Here is a 12,711-nt window from a genome sequence, read left to right on the forward strand (position 1 = left end):
ATAGAGAATCGGTCAAACAAAACTTTGAAAAAAAAAATTGGCTGTAAAGAGCTCAAACTCAAGACAAGAGGCATAAGAATGCTACACATTACTAGACAATTCTCTGAATTTCTGCATAATATTTCGATATTTTAGCGCTCATTCTTTGTATTGCAGTGGGAATGAATACACAGCGTCCAATTACCCCTTAAATTGTATGCGGATGCCGTCTTACCTTCCCTGTTCCTGATGGGCATTTCCACAATTACGCAGTTCTCGTAGTCGGTATAAACAACATCCATTATAAACGGATTGTCTTCATCTGAAACGAAATCCGTAGAAAACTGACATTTTTATTTGTCGCTGCATTCGTGTTTCGGAAATTCTGAATAATGCTCACCAAAACCAGAGTAAAAATGCTGTTGTGCCAAATCAACAGGGTAGAGCTCTTGGAGGGGGTAACACGACTGCACCCTTGAATAAGAAAATCAAAACCCCGCTTCGACCGTGTCGGAATGGCACGCTCACAATAAAGAAAAAGAGCGTCGGAATAACGAAAATATGCGACGTTGATGACAGTGTAGCGGGAGCGTGCATTGCTAATCGCCTAATTGCAACATCTGTAATTATCATGCTCAATTACTCGTGTAAGCCTCGGTACGTGTCTCTAATACACGGTACTAAGAATACGCCATAGAGCCGTCGTAGGGGATGAGCGCTCGTCTTGTATTCCGGAGGCCTCGTGTCGTACTCGCATTCGAACCCAAATTCAATTAGTTATCTGCTCAACTCAATTACTTCTATTTTTCGCGCATTTGTCCCTTCTGCCGGCAAAGCACCGCTGCGGAGCCGACGACGCCCGAGTTCCGACCTGCCGAGTCAAGTAATGTTTTCGCAATAACAGTTCTTAGGGCTCAGTAGCCCAAAAGTTACCAATTGTTGGGTCTCGAGCAAGAACTGTACTTCTGGCCAAGCAGGCTTCAAGCAGGATTGGCTCGTTTGAGGGCTCTGAAAACGTTAAAGGGTCCGTGAAGACAAAATCCAAGTTCAGTTCATTAAAAAGACTGAGTTCTCCCGATAAATACCAATATTATCGCAAACTTGGAAAAAATCATGTAGGTATTTAAGAAGGCATGTGAAGCAGTGGTGACTCCCTTGCCACTTTCCGGCAACTTTTCTATGACGTCACAGAACCTTGTCTGTGCAATTGGCTGCCACATACCAAAGCCTCCACCAAGAAACATAATTGGGTCATTGCAGTGGGGCTTCCAGTTCTGTAATATCGTATTACTTGAAGGAGAACGTGTAGGTAAAAAAGTAATAAAAATGTGTTAGCGCTGGTCACTCCTGCCCGCATTACTTCATTTTGGCGCAAAATTCGAGTTTTTCATTATTTATTGCGCTTTTTCGCTTAAAAAAACGTCTGTCGTGACTTGAATGGAGCTGAGTGAGTTACCAAAAGGTAGTTATTTCAAATTTAACCAAGTTGTATTTCGGGGCATTTTGACTATACAAAACAAACTGTGGCCTTCCATGACTCAAGTTTCACATTCAAATTGGAGCGCAGAGTGTACCCTTACGAGGCGGAATACCTTCCCGGCATGATTGTAATGCGCACTCCATCTTTGCTGGCCTCCATTGGCACACTTACCATTTTCTATCACAGTATATGTGCCCGGTGTTTCTCCAACAGCCACATGGAGCGTAAAAGACTGCCTGCAAAGATCAGAAGAGAGATATTGCATGGGGGGCGCCTTTTTCTGATGTCGTCACAATGCACAGAGAGGAAGTTATCTGGCCTCGTATAGTTTGTAGGAGTTGGCGCCCTCCACAGGCTCATGAAGATCTTGCAAGAATTAGGCGGGCGTTTTGTTGTGTGGGATTGAAGGCCTTCGGTATACGAGAGAGGTGGCTTCAGTAGCGGGAACTTCATCCCGTCGTTCACTCTTGGCGGCGACAGCACACGCAACTCTCACACGTTGGAACGTTTGACAAGCGCAGTGGGAATGCTTATAGAAATCAAGGTAACATTCCGGTACGCGGAGAACAGGGGTAATTTTAGCGAAGGATAGCAGCGTCCTAGGCTATTTCTGTGCGTCCATCCTCGCTTCTCGCTCTCGCAGTGTCCTGCAGGGCCGAGATGCCAAAGTGGTCTCGTTAACACGCTGAGCGCGTCTAGAACGGTGTAACTGCGCTTTTCACTGGACGAACGCGAATGGCCAAAAAGAAATCCTTTTCCCTTGCTAGCTTCGCTTCCTATAATAAACTGTTGCGGCGGCTTCTGAATGAGGCATTACAGCGAAGCGAAACTGAATGGTCGCACGCTTGTGATCGTTGACAGCCTTGTGATCGTTACGGAATGAGCTGGGAACACCGTAACGTTGCATGGCTCTTCCGCCGCTAGAACTCGCCACTTTCTTTTTTATATATGCAGGTGGTTCTTAAATTAAAGAGATTCGCCCTTCCACGTGGTATACGTATACCGATCATGAAGGCTGCGACGCATTCGGTGGTTTGATCTTACCGATCTTGGCCATTGCATCCTCCATACTTCCACACGTATGTCGCATTGCCAGCATCCTCGTCAAATTCCGTACGCTGAGCAGAAAGGCAATCTAGGTCTCCATCTTTATCTTGGTCGAAGATTGCGATAGAGTACTCAAACATCTCAAGTACCTGAAAGCAAAAAGTAGCACGGGTGCACGTATGTTCTGATTCATAAAAAAAATATCGAATGATTTGCTCTTAAAAAAAGGCGCGTGTATAGGGCTCCCTTACAGCGTGCTTTCACTGGTTTTTTTCCTGAACATCATGAACCAACAGGTCCAGACTTCCACTTTACTCTCCTATTGTCTGGGGGGGGGGCGGGCGGGGGGGGGGGGGGTCGCTACCAACATACACATCCTCAACATCGCTTGTGGTATGCAGCAACTATCACCGCTGCGTTATTGTGTGGCTACACCACTGCATTGCAGCTGCCATCATGGTCGGTATGGCTGCTTCTGCTCAGCCTCTTGCTGGAGGCATAGCTTTTTTAACTAGTTTCCTTCTGCCTGCGTCGCGGCCTATTGAACACGGTATACTTAGTACATATTAGTTTTTTTCTGCCCGCTACCGTGATATTTTTATTAAATGTAAGTAAAATAGGTACTTGCGCAGAGAAAACAGGGTACAATGTTAAACCTGGCCAACTTTCCAACAACGTTAAACCAAGTGTCCCTCCATCCATGCATGTCATAGTCCTTTCTACTCTGGCGCCTACGCTCAGACACGGGGTAGCTCAAGCTCTACCAACTTTTCAGAATCAGCGGGTGCGAGTTCCTGCCCCTGTCGAGGGTGCTGCCTCCATAGGGAGGGCCCCGCTGCGCCTGCTTCATTATTGTCCCCAACAGTGCCGCCTCCGCTCCTACTGTATACCCGAACAACGGTGCCGCACACTCCGACTCAAGTTGAATCTCGACGTTTTCTGCCCGCTGTAGCCCACGCAGGCTGTTTTGCCTGCAGAACTCCCTGTTGCTCGCCACTCCCGCCGTGGTATGCTGCTCACCAACAACATTTACTGAGATTCTTTCTACAAGCACGCTAGCGCCCCTCTGTATGGCATGCCGCAGATCCCATTCTATGTCCCCTTAAGGCGCAAGTTTACATCAGCCACACCCCTTGTACCGACCGCCATTCACGGCCGTCGTGTCTCATCTTTACTCCTTGTCTTCAAGCGCTATTTGACGAAGCGCAAGAACCAACTAGCCTAACTATCGATTCTACTGCACCATCCCGACGTCGCCGCTCGCTGTCCCCCCGTGGGGCTATACGTTGCTCTAAGCTGCAAAATTATTTACAGCCGTAAGAAAAACTTTCCCCTTAGCACCTTTACACGCCGCATTTCGGGTTATAAGGCCGTTATAAAATGGACGTTATAAATATTATTTTGTGTTTCTGCTAGGGTGCAAAGGTGGTAGTTATAAACAGTGGAAATTCCCTTCAAGGGTATATATCTAAATAATTTCACAGCGTACAGTTACCAAGGAGGACAACAGCAAATGTTCCGGACGCAATAGCTGCTTCGTCCGCGATGCGTACAAGCCCTCCTTTTTCACCCCAAAACGTTGCCCACTCCGTTTGCTTTAACTTACGCACGAGCTGCTGTTTTTGCGACTCAAGCCGACGTGTGCCCTTAAAGTCGAAAAGGTATAGCGCCGCCTTTAGGGGTACTGTTGGTGCCCCGCCAATCCACAGTACATTAAGCCAATAGCTCGTCTTGTTGTCGTGCAGGGCCCGTATCGTTACTCAGAACATCATGTGCACTGTTGAATTCATCGTGCAACAAAATTGTCCTGATGCTGTTATCTTGGGCAGGGAATTTCTCTCACGCTATAATGCTGCCATCTGCTCAGCACCCGTTGAAGTCTCGTTTTTATCTCCCTTGTACGTTTCCCATCACTTTCTGGGCCAATAGTTTGCCCCCACTCAAAGTATAAACACCCAACCACGGGCCTCCGGTCTCGTTCCTCTGTGTTGTGCATGCGTACGCGACGAAACTTTACTGCGCCCGACAGTTTCTTGCGTACCAAGTCTCGTTCACTGCCCGCCCATCTAACCACCCGCAATGGTGCGCATACCGCGGTGGTCAGAAATTTATCCAGGACTCCACGCTCCCTCTTACATGGAGTAGCAAATTTCTCGAGCACGCTGATTCCCGTGTTGTCCTTAAGGTTCCCGCTTATCTGTCGCTATTCAAATAGATGAGTTAAGTGCTATTTCATACGTTACAAAACGACTCTCACCCGATATTTCCGGCCCCTTAGTCGACGAGAATTTTGGGAGAAATACCCAACGGCACCGTCCAATACGGTGCTGAGTCGGTTCAGTTGAAAGCTCGCTGGGCCGGGCGGCAGTTGTAGTTACCCGCTCAGTTGACACTGGCTTACATGCCCCATTTTGCTCTCATGGCTAGGTGTATACGTTCCGGTTAATGACATTCAGTAACCAAAGTAGGAAGCTGACCGAAAAAAAAGACCATAGTTATTACTGAAGACGGTTAAGACAATATACAAGTTTGTTTCATTGAAAATAGTGCTTTGTCCAGATCACAGTGATCCAATTTTTATCGCGAACTGCAAACAAATAATCGAGATATTAAGGAAAACATATCGAGCAGTGGCGCCTCCTTAGCTACTTCCCAGAGACGTCAAAGGACCTTGTTTGTGCATTTGAACGCCGCCGATTTAAGCCACCGCCAAAGGACATGACCTTTATTTACTTTTGATGGTGTCAATTAAATTCTAACGTACACACCAATAACTGCGTTTTTAATGCTGGCCGATCTAATGTAATTCCGACCCATATTGCGTCACTGCAGCGCAAAATTGTAAAGCCTTTTTTTAACATTTCTTGACAATTTTTGGTTAAAAACGTATTTCGTAGCTGTAATGGAGCTGAATGAGTTACCCGAGGCCATAGATCTCTCAAGTTGAGCAGAGTTGTATTTTGTTTTCATGTTCGTTTTAAAGGAACCGGAAAAAGGTGTTCAATAGGCTTATACCGAAGAAATTGCTTCATTATATTAAAAGGTGGGCACTTCAGGCCAACGTGTTCGAAGACATAGTTGGTAGCAATGAAGCACTTCTTCGGATACATTGGACATCCTCAATTATCAGGTAGGGACCGTCCGCGGAGTGCCCGGGACGCTGTCCGACGATCGGTTTACTTATGTATAGGCGGTATTCGTTGAAAAGTTTAGCGGTCAATTTCTTCGCTTGGCAACACTGGAAACGGCCGCAGACATGGCCGATGCGCCACGGACACGGCGCGGCTTGAGCCACTGCGCCCGCACGCCGAAGAAAACACCGGCGTGCGTCATCTGCTCCGTTCCAATCCGATTCTAAACGGTGGCGCCAACAGGGGTGTTATTAATCGCACTCACATTGAACTCGAGGCAATACTTAGAGTTCGGTGAGGTTGAGTTTCTAACGTGAAACCCAGTCATGTGTTTCACAGTCGTGCTTAGTATGGACAAGTACCGCCATCCCGCGGAGCCCGACGTAACGAGGGACGGCGCACCACGGCCGTGCTAGAGCGGCGGCGCGCGATGCGTTGATACGGCCTTCGCAGCGGCGGCGGGAACAATGCAGCCCAGTCTCGACGTAAAGTTCCGCCACCAACGCGCGCACGCCGCTGCTCTAGCCCGGCCGTGGGCGCACTCCACTCACACGGTTGGATGCTTGGAGGAGAAGAGGGGTGCCTGATCTGCAGGCCGTGCGGACAACGTCGCCTAGCAACAGACGCTTGGCCACAGATATGGCGGCGCACACGTGGTTGCCTGCATGCATTCCACGCCATTGAATACCGGCTATTCCGGAGACTCCAGTCCGAGGGAAGTCCTCGGACTGCCCACGAACTATTCAGGGTTGGCTCATCGAGGGTGCCCAATATCCCATTTCACGCACAGAGCTAAGGGGAGCGAAAAAATGGAGCTATTGTAAAAACAAATATGAAGACATGGCGCTGTTAACACTCAGCGATGCTCTGCGGACAGGCTGCGAATAGGAAAGGATCAATTGTGCTCTGATAAGGAGCCAATTATCGCGTACCTTTAATAGATCGGCGTCGTACCGGATTGGCCGGTTCTATGCCTTTGTCCGATCCACACGGATGGCCAGGGCCAGGACGCAGAAGCTTGCCAGGGTGACACTCGCGAGTAAACGCATGTCTATACTGATGTGCCTTGTATGAAATCCCGTCGACTACGGCCCGACCAAGCAGCTGCAATTTTGTGTCAGGCAGGTGTATCTTTTTTAAATTAGCCAGCGTACTCCAGCTGACCGTTTATTTTTCGCAGTGACACGTCTAGAGGAAGTCAGCTACTTTCAGTACACGCGAATTGTACGAAATTACTTGTCCGTTGCTAAAGCAGTTTCACGTAACGATGCACACACATAGAAAAACCTCTGGCTCGCAAGTGCTCCCCACAGGGAGTTGTACAAAAGTAAGAGGACAATAGTGTATATATTGCGGGGATAAATTGGTCGCAGTTGGCGCAGGACCGGGATAATTGGAGATTAATGGGAGAGGCCTTTGCCCTGCAGTGGGCGTAGATATGATGATGATGATGAGGAGGAGGAGGAGGACAATCCTTCGTGCGAGTTGTGAATGGGAAAGCATTAATGTCAAATTAAACCCCACTGACTGGACATTCCTGCTTTGATCTGCGAGTAATTGGGGATGTTGAGCTTCTGTGCGAGGTCAGCGTACAACGGGCGTGATGCGCCGCCGGACACGTGCCGCACTCACGTCCACAGCTGAATTCTCGGCTTTCCACGTGGGGCTGCCCAAATGCGCAGAGCTGTACTTGTGTTTTTAAAGCAAAGCTTTATTTGCCTCTCTCGCGGCATTTCGAGGTGCTGCTGCTGGCTGCTGATCCCTTGGCCGAATGCGCCGATTGTGCCCGGCAGCCCCTTTTCGCCCGCCTCTCCAGTGGCGAGAAGGAGCTGTCTCAGTTTCTCACGAAGCCCCCAGATGTCACGCGAATCTCCGAGAATGCCACAACCATCGATGCGTCCGAAGAGCACGTGAACACGCGCTGGCGGAATTTCTCAAAAATGTTCCTGCAACGTCCACGAAGTCCAAACACGAAATAAATGTCCCGCAGAACAAGAACGTCTTCGAACAGCGAAACGTGGCACAGACCGCGAATGCACGCTGGGTATGATGGTTCGAATACATTAGTCAAGGCAGCAACGCGTTGTGGCAAAGAAATACGACCAGCATCGTGAGAACTTCGCCTAGAAGTGACGAGCGAACAAAAACCTCTTCGGGAAACATAATTCTGCTTACGAGCTTTGTAGGTGTAAGCCTAGCGAAACTTCTAAACAACTTATTTGCTGCAGCATCGCATTTGCGTCGCTTCTTAGCTTTCGTTCCTCCTTCTTGCGGCGCGAATTGCGTCGGCTTGCGCAAGGACCGGTCACTGCAAGTACACCGAGCGCCACCCCGCGGAAGCTTGAGCAAAATATGGGTCGGTGAGAGCCAGGCGGCGGCCGCGCGTTCAAATGTTCGACACCTCTCGGTTGTTCGTTCTTGCGATTTTGCAATTGTTTTTGAAAGATGCCTCGTGCTCTAAAACTGTTCCGGCGAATAGTTTCCCCGTGTCTCAAGTGCTTCTGTGCGGTTTCCGGACAATTACGGGGCGGGACTACTAGTTTCGGCCTCGCGTGCGCGAGAAGGGACAGTAATTGAACGTTGCCGGGCACGCGTACGCCGTGAAAGAAATTGACGGGACAGACATCGTTGCGAAGTGTCATTCTCAGCAAGGGAAGCGTATCTACAGCGCTTCTCTCCAGGTCAGTACCAATTTTTTCGCGTATCACGGCCTAATAAAGTGAGTCCAGCGTATACAACGGCACTCCACGACAGGGGCGTGTTTGTGTTGTTGTTTTCTCTGTTTGCTCAACCACACTACAGTTACTTTTTCTGTGGCCCTCCTTCAGCTCGGTTGGTGCTGGCACTGATTAACAACGCATTCTGAACGTTATTAGCTGATGATTAAAGTAACCAAAACCCAGTTACACCCAGTCTCAAATCTGCTGATGCGTCGGATCGAGCTGCGGGTTCTTTACGGAGATTGCGTTTAGTTTCGGCTTCTTTATTGTGAGTAATGTTAGAGTCGCCTTAGCCGCTAATTTTGATTGAATTTGTTCAGGCTCAAAGTTCTCCATTAAAGTATCTCTCCCTCCTCCACCTTCACTGGTTAAAAAATAAAAACCTGATAAAATAAAAACACATAAAGGAGTCAAATAACGCGTGTGAATGCCACCTTGCCTTTGATATCTTGCCACGCTCTCGATTGGAATGCGAGGCCGAACTTTGTGCACTTCGGGGAACAAAGTAGGGCAGTAGGCGGGATGCGTCTTGACATTGCTTTTGGCACCCCACACGAAGTGCTGTGAGCATATTCTTGCGTCGCCTTTTGGCGTCCATTCGGTGCCGTGAATGTCTCTAAAAAAAGTTACTGCTGATAAAACAATAGTGGCGGAAATTTTAATACCTTGTGTTATGCAAAAAACCACGGCATGCGATTCACAAATATCGAAGTCTGCGATGTGTATGAAACACTGAAACCAAACGTTTAAAGTTTTATGGCCCTTCGCGTGTATTCGCACAGCAGAAATCCATTCCTTACGACGCTCCTTCTCCCACGGCTTCCCGGGAAACCTGTACAAAACGATGCCAGGCTGCCCTTCGCGATTGTGGCGCAGTCCTTCACGCAGCAGTAGCGGCGCTGCCACAAATTCTTCTGTGCGGCATTTTGATCCTTTAGGACACTGCAACTTGCCATTCCAACTATGTTTCTTAAAAAACTTACGCCACACAGCGTCGAACCGCGCGCGCAGCGCGCGCTTTCACGTGCGCTGAACGGCCGGTTGCGACATCCACCGACCCAAAGTTGTTAAGCGGCGGCGAGAGGCCGCGCTGCCGTCGCGGGAAAACTTCAGTGTCCGGTGCCTACAAATACCACGTTCAGGGGTCACGCGGCACGCGGCACGCATTATTAGACAACATTTACATTTGATATTCATGGTTTTGTGAATTTTGTAAAGCCGGCACATTGTGCTTCAACGCTCCCGATTTCTGGCCAATCCCCCAAGTGCGTATAAAGTAATAACAACGACGACAACTTGTGTCTATCGCTGGCCCCGTGCGAAGATAGCTCAAATGAAAATGATGTTGTCGCAGTATTATAAGCTGTTACAAGCTTTTGAGGGCATGCTCGCTTTCATGCAGCAGGGAAATCCAAACTCAGCTCATCCACCACTGAACCTTCCTCAAGCACCCGCCGCTCCTCCCCAGAGCTTTCCAATTCCCCAGCCTATGCAGCTTCTTTGGTAACGCCCTCCCATACCAACACCACGGCTAATGAACCAACAGTGATTGCAGGAGCGCCATCGCCGAGTGCAGCACCGGCGCCAGCTGTTCTTCCCTCCACAAGTAAGATAACCCCGGACACCCAATCTACTGAGAAGCGACCGTCGTCAATAGCTTCCCAGGACGCTTGCCACCCACATATCGATTGTTCCACAGTTCCGCTGCCTCCCGATTCGTGTGATTAAACATCGACGGAGGACGTGAATGTGACCTTTTCCAACAAAAGAGGCACGTCACCTTCACCAGGTCCTTCTGCGAATTCAAAAAATAGGAAAGCCCAGCTACGCGACAACACGCCAAAAGACATCCTAACTAGAGCAGTCACTGAGGCTAACATCAACTAATCATGGCTTCTCTCAAAGTGTTACAATGGATTTACCGCTCGATTCGTTCCTCTTCTTCAGATCTTTATTCTTTAGCCGTTAAATTTTCACCTCAAATCATCCTTCTACAAGAAACTTGGTTGGCCTCCGGCACGTTTTATGTTCCATAACTACAGAACCTACCGCCTGGACTGTCAAGGTCGCGGTGGCGGGTTACTGATATTGGTATATATTAACTTCCGTCGTAATACGTTTAAGACTTTAGACTCCTTGTCCTCAGAATGTGAGATTCCTCACATTGATTTGCTTCTGCCGGGATGCCGGCCCTTGTCGTTGATAAACGCGTATTTTCCCCGCGGATTTTCCGAAGTGAGACCTTTGGATGCGGTCTTTTCGGTTAGCCAGAAAGCTGTGGTTGTGTGGGGAGGCAACTCGCATAATGTGTCTTGCCGATTTAGGACTGACACCGCCCCAGGGAAGCGTCTGTGGGAATGGGCAGGGGATAATACCCGACATGTCGAACTTTTATAAGTGGTCAGTCTCGGTGTGTCCTACACCGAGACTGACCACCTCAGTCTCGACCTCAGTGCTGGTATCTTCGTGGTCAACAGTTGATTGTGAGACGAACAGTGACCGTATAATGGTCCTCGACGGGGCTATGTCTCCCCTCTCATTGTGGATATTGGTTCTCTGAGCATGCATCGGGGGATTGCCATTCTTGCCTTAGGACGGAAGGGGGGGGAAGAGGGGGAGGCGGAGGTCAAGGCCCTCAAATAGTTCACTGCTTTTGAGTGCGAACCGATCGAAGGGGACAGCTCGGCGCCCGAAGGCGCTAACTTCAATGAGTTTATCGAGAGCTGCGACTGCGAGCGGTCGCACGAAGACTAGCTCCCGTGGCGGTTTATGGGCGCCAGAACCCTACGCTCCTCTTCAGCCAACCGTGCGGCGGTTTGGCACCTTTTTGGCCTCCGGGCCCCCGTCATCGTGCCGCGATACACTCCCTGTGCTCTGCGGCGCCTTTTAATTTTTAACCCGGTGTGCGACTTGTCTTGTGTTCGTGCTTCAACGTCTTCTGTAAATACTTGTACATACGTGTAAATAGACTTTTCTTCATCATCTACCTCTTTCGTCTTGTCGTCGGGTGCCTCACACCTCCTCCACGACGACACAACCAACACCACCGACGGAACAAACTTTACCCCTGTACTTTTAGATGCAAAGCATCTCTTGCTCTCGGCTCCGTCGTCCATCGTCCGTTGTCCGTCGTCCATCCATCCGCCGGCCCAGGAAGACACCGGCAACTCTGCCGCTCCAGGAGCCCTTTAAGGGGAAGCCTGCTCGTCTCGTGCCGGCCAAGGAAGACACCGGCAACACTGTCGCTCCAGCATCTCATGGTCGGGGCTATGTCCCTCCCTTGTTGTGGCGCCGTCCACACCACCACTGCGCATGCTCGACTCATCTCGGGCCGGCCCAGGAAGACACCGGTAACACTGTCGCTCCAGGAGCCATTAAAGGGTAAGACACCACCGGGCGTTCAGCAAGCCGAGCATGCGCAGTGGGGGTGTGGAGAGAGAGAGAAGAAACTTTAAGAGTCGTTCGTTGCGAACTCCACACTGGACGGAGGTGGTTCCCTGTTCACGGGAATCCATATGCTGCTCTCGCCGCCTGGCCCCTGGTGACCAGTAGTGTGGACGGCGCAACAACGACAAGGGAGGGACATAGCCCCGTCGCATCTAATAAAATTACACCATCTTCCCGTAGGGGAACCCTGAGTAGTATGCGAAACAGCCATGGGCTCAACGCAATTTCCCATTTCGTAGTTCCGGTAAGTGAAAAGTGTGGTAATTACCATGGAAACCAAACTGTAAATATAACGGTAGCTACGTACCTCAACCTCACGGAAACGACGAACTGAAAACTAATGGGCACTTGAATCGACCCCATGGCTGCTTTGCATGCTACTTAGGGTTCCCCTACGGGAAGATGGTGTCATTTTTTTTAAATCGTCTGCCCTGCGAAAATATCAAGCGACAGAGTACATTTGTTTGTAAATGTTACTACGTTCTCCTCGGATCTGTGGAATGCAATCTCAGCTTTTAGACATATGGAGCAGAACAACAGGACCGAAAGCGTTCTCGTAGCTATTAAGGATTCTATACTTCGATTAAAATTTACGGCCTCATTAGTCCATAGCAACTCATAGCCCTTGGTGGAATGAAGAATGTACTAGAGACCTCCGACGTCGAAAAGCTGCTTGGCAGCAGCTATTCCACAATCAGAGTCCAGCCAACTGGGTATATTTTAAATTTTACCAAGCAACTTTTAAGGGAATTGTATCACGTGCGAAGGAAATTTTTATCCAATTTTCAGCCCTATCACAACAAAATCGTAGGCAACCGTTATTTAAGTTTATTTGGACCAGGAAATCCTGTTCCCCCTCTCCGAACGCACCCTCCCTGGCATGCCCTATTCGTGTGCCGAACGGTTT

The 12,711-nt window shown here is 49.3% G+C and overlaps 1 long non-coding RNA gene across 1 annotated transcript; it reads right to left on the bottom strand.

Moving 5' to 3' along the window:
• Positions 1-231: 231 nt before the first annotated feature.
• Positions 232-2,754, bottom strand: LOC144173280 (uncharacterized). The gene is made up of 3 exons (XR_013323214.1): positions 2,504-2,754; positions 1,631-1,695; positions 232-301 (listed from the first exon to the last, which is right to left on the bottom strand). It is a non-coding gene; the product is annotated as an uncharacterized LOC144173280 (long non-coding RNA).
• Between the last annotated feature and the right edge of the window lie 9,957 nt (positions 2,755-12,711).

This window comes from Haemaphysalis longicornis, unplaced genomic scaffold, assembly GCF_048455015.1.
Source record: "Haemaphysalis longicornis isolate Haplotype H1 unplaced genomic scaffold, Haemaphysalis longicornis Haplotype H1 scaffold_3, whole genome shotgun sequence".
In the NCBI taxonomy this organism is placed as follows: domain Eukaryota; kingdom Metazoa; phylum Arthropoda; class Arachnida; order Ixodida; family Ixodidae; genus Haemaphysalis; species Haemaphysalis longicornis.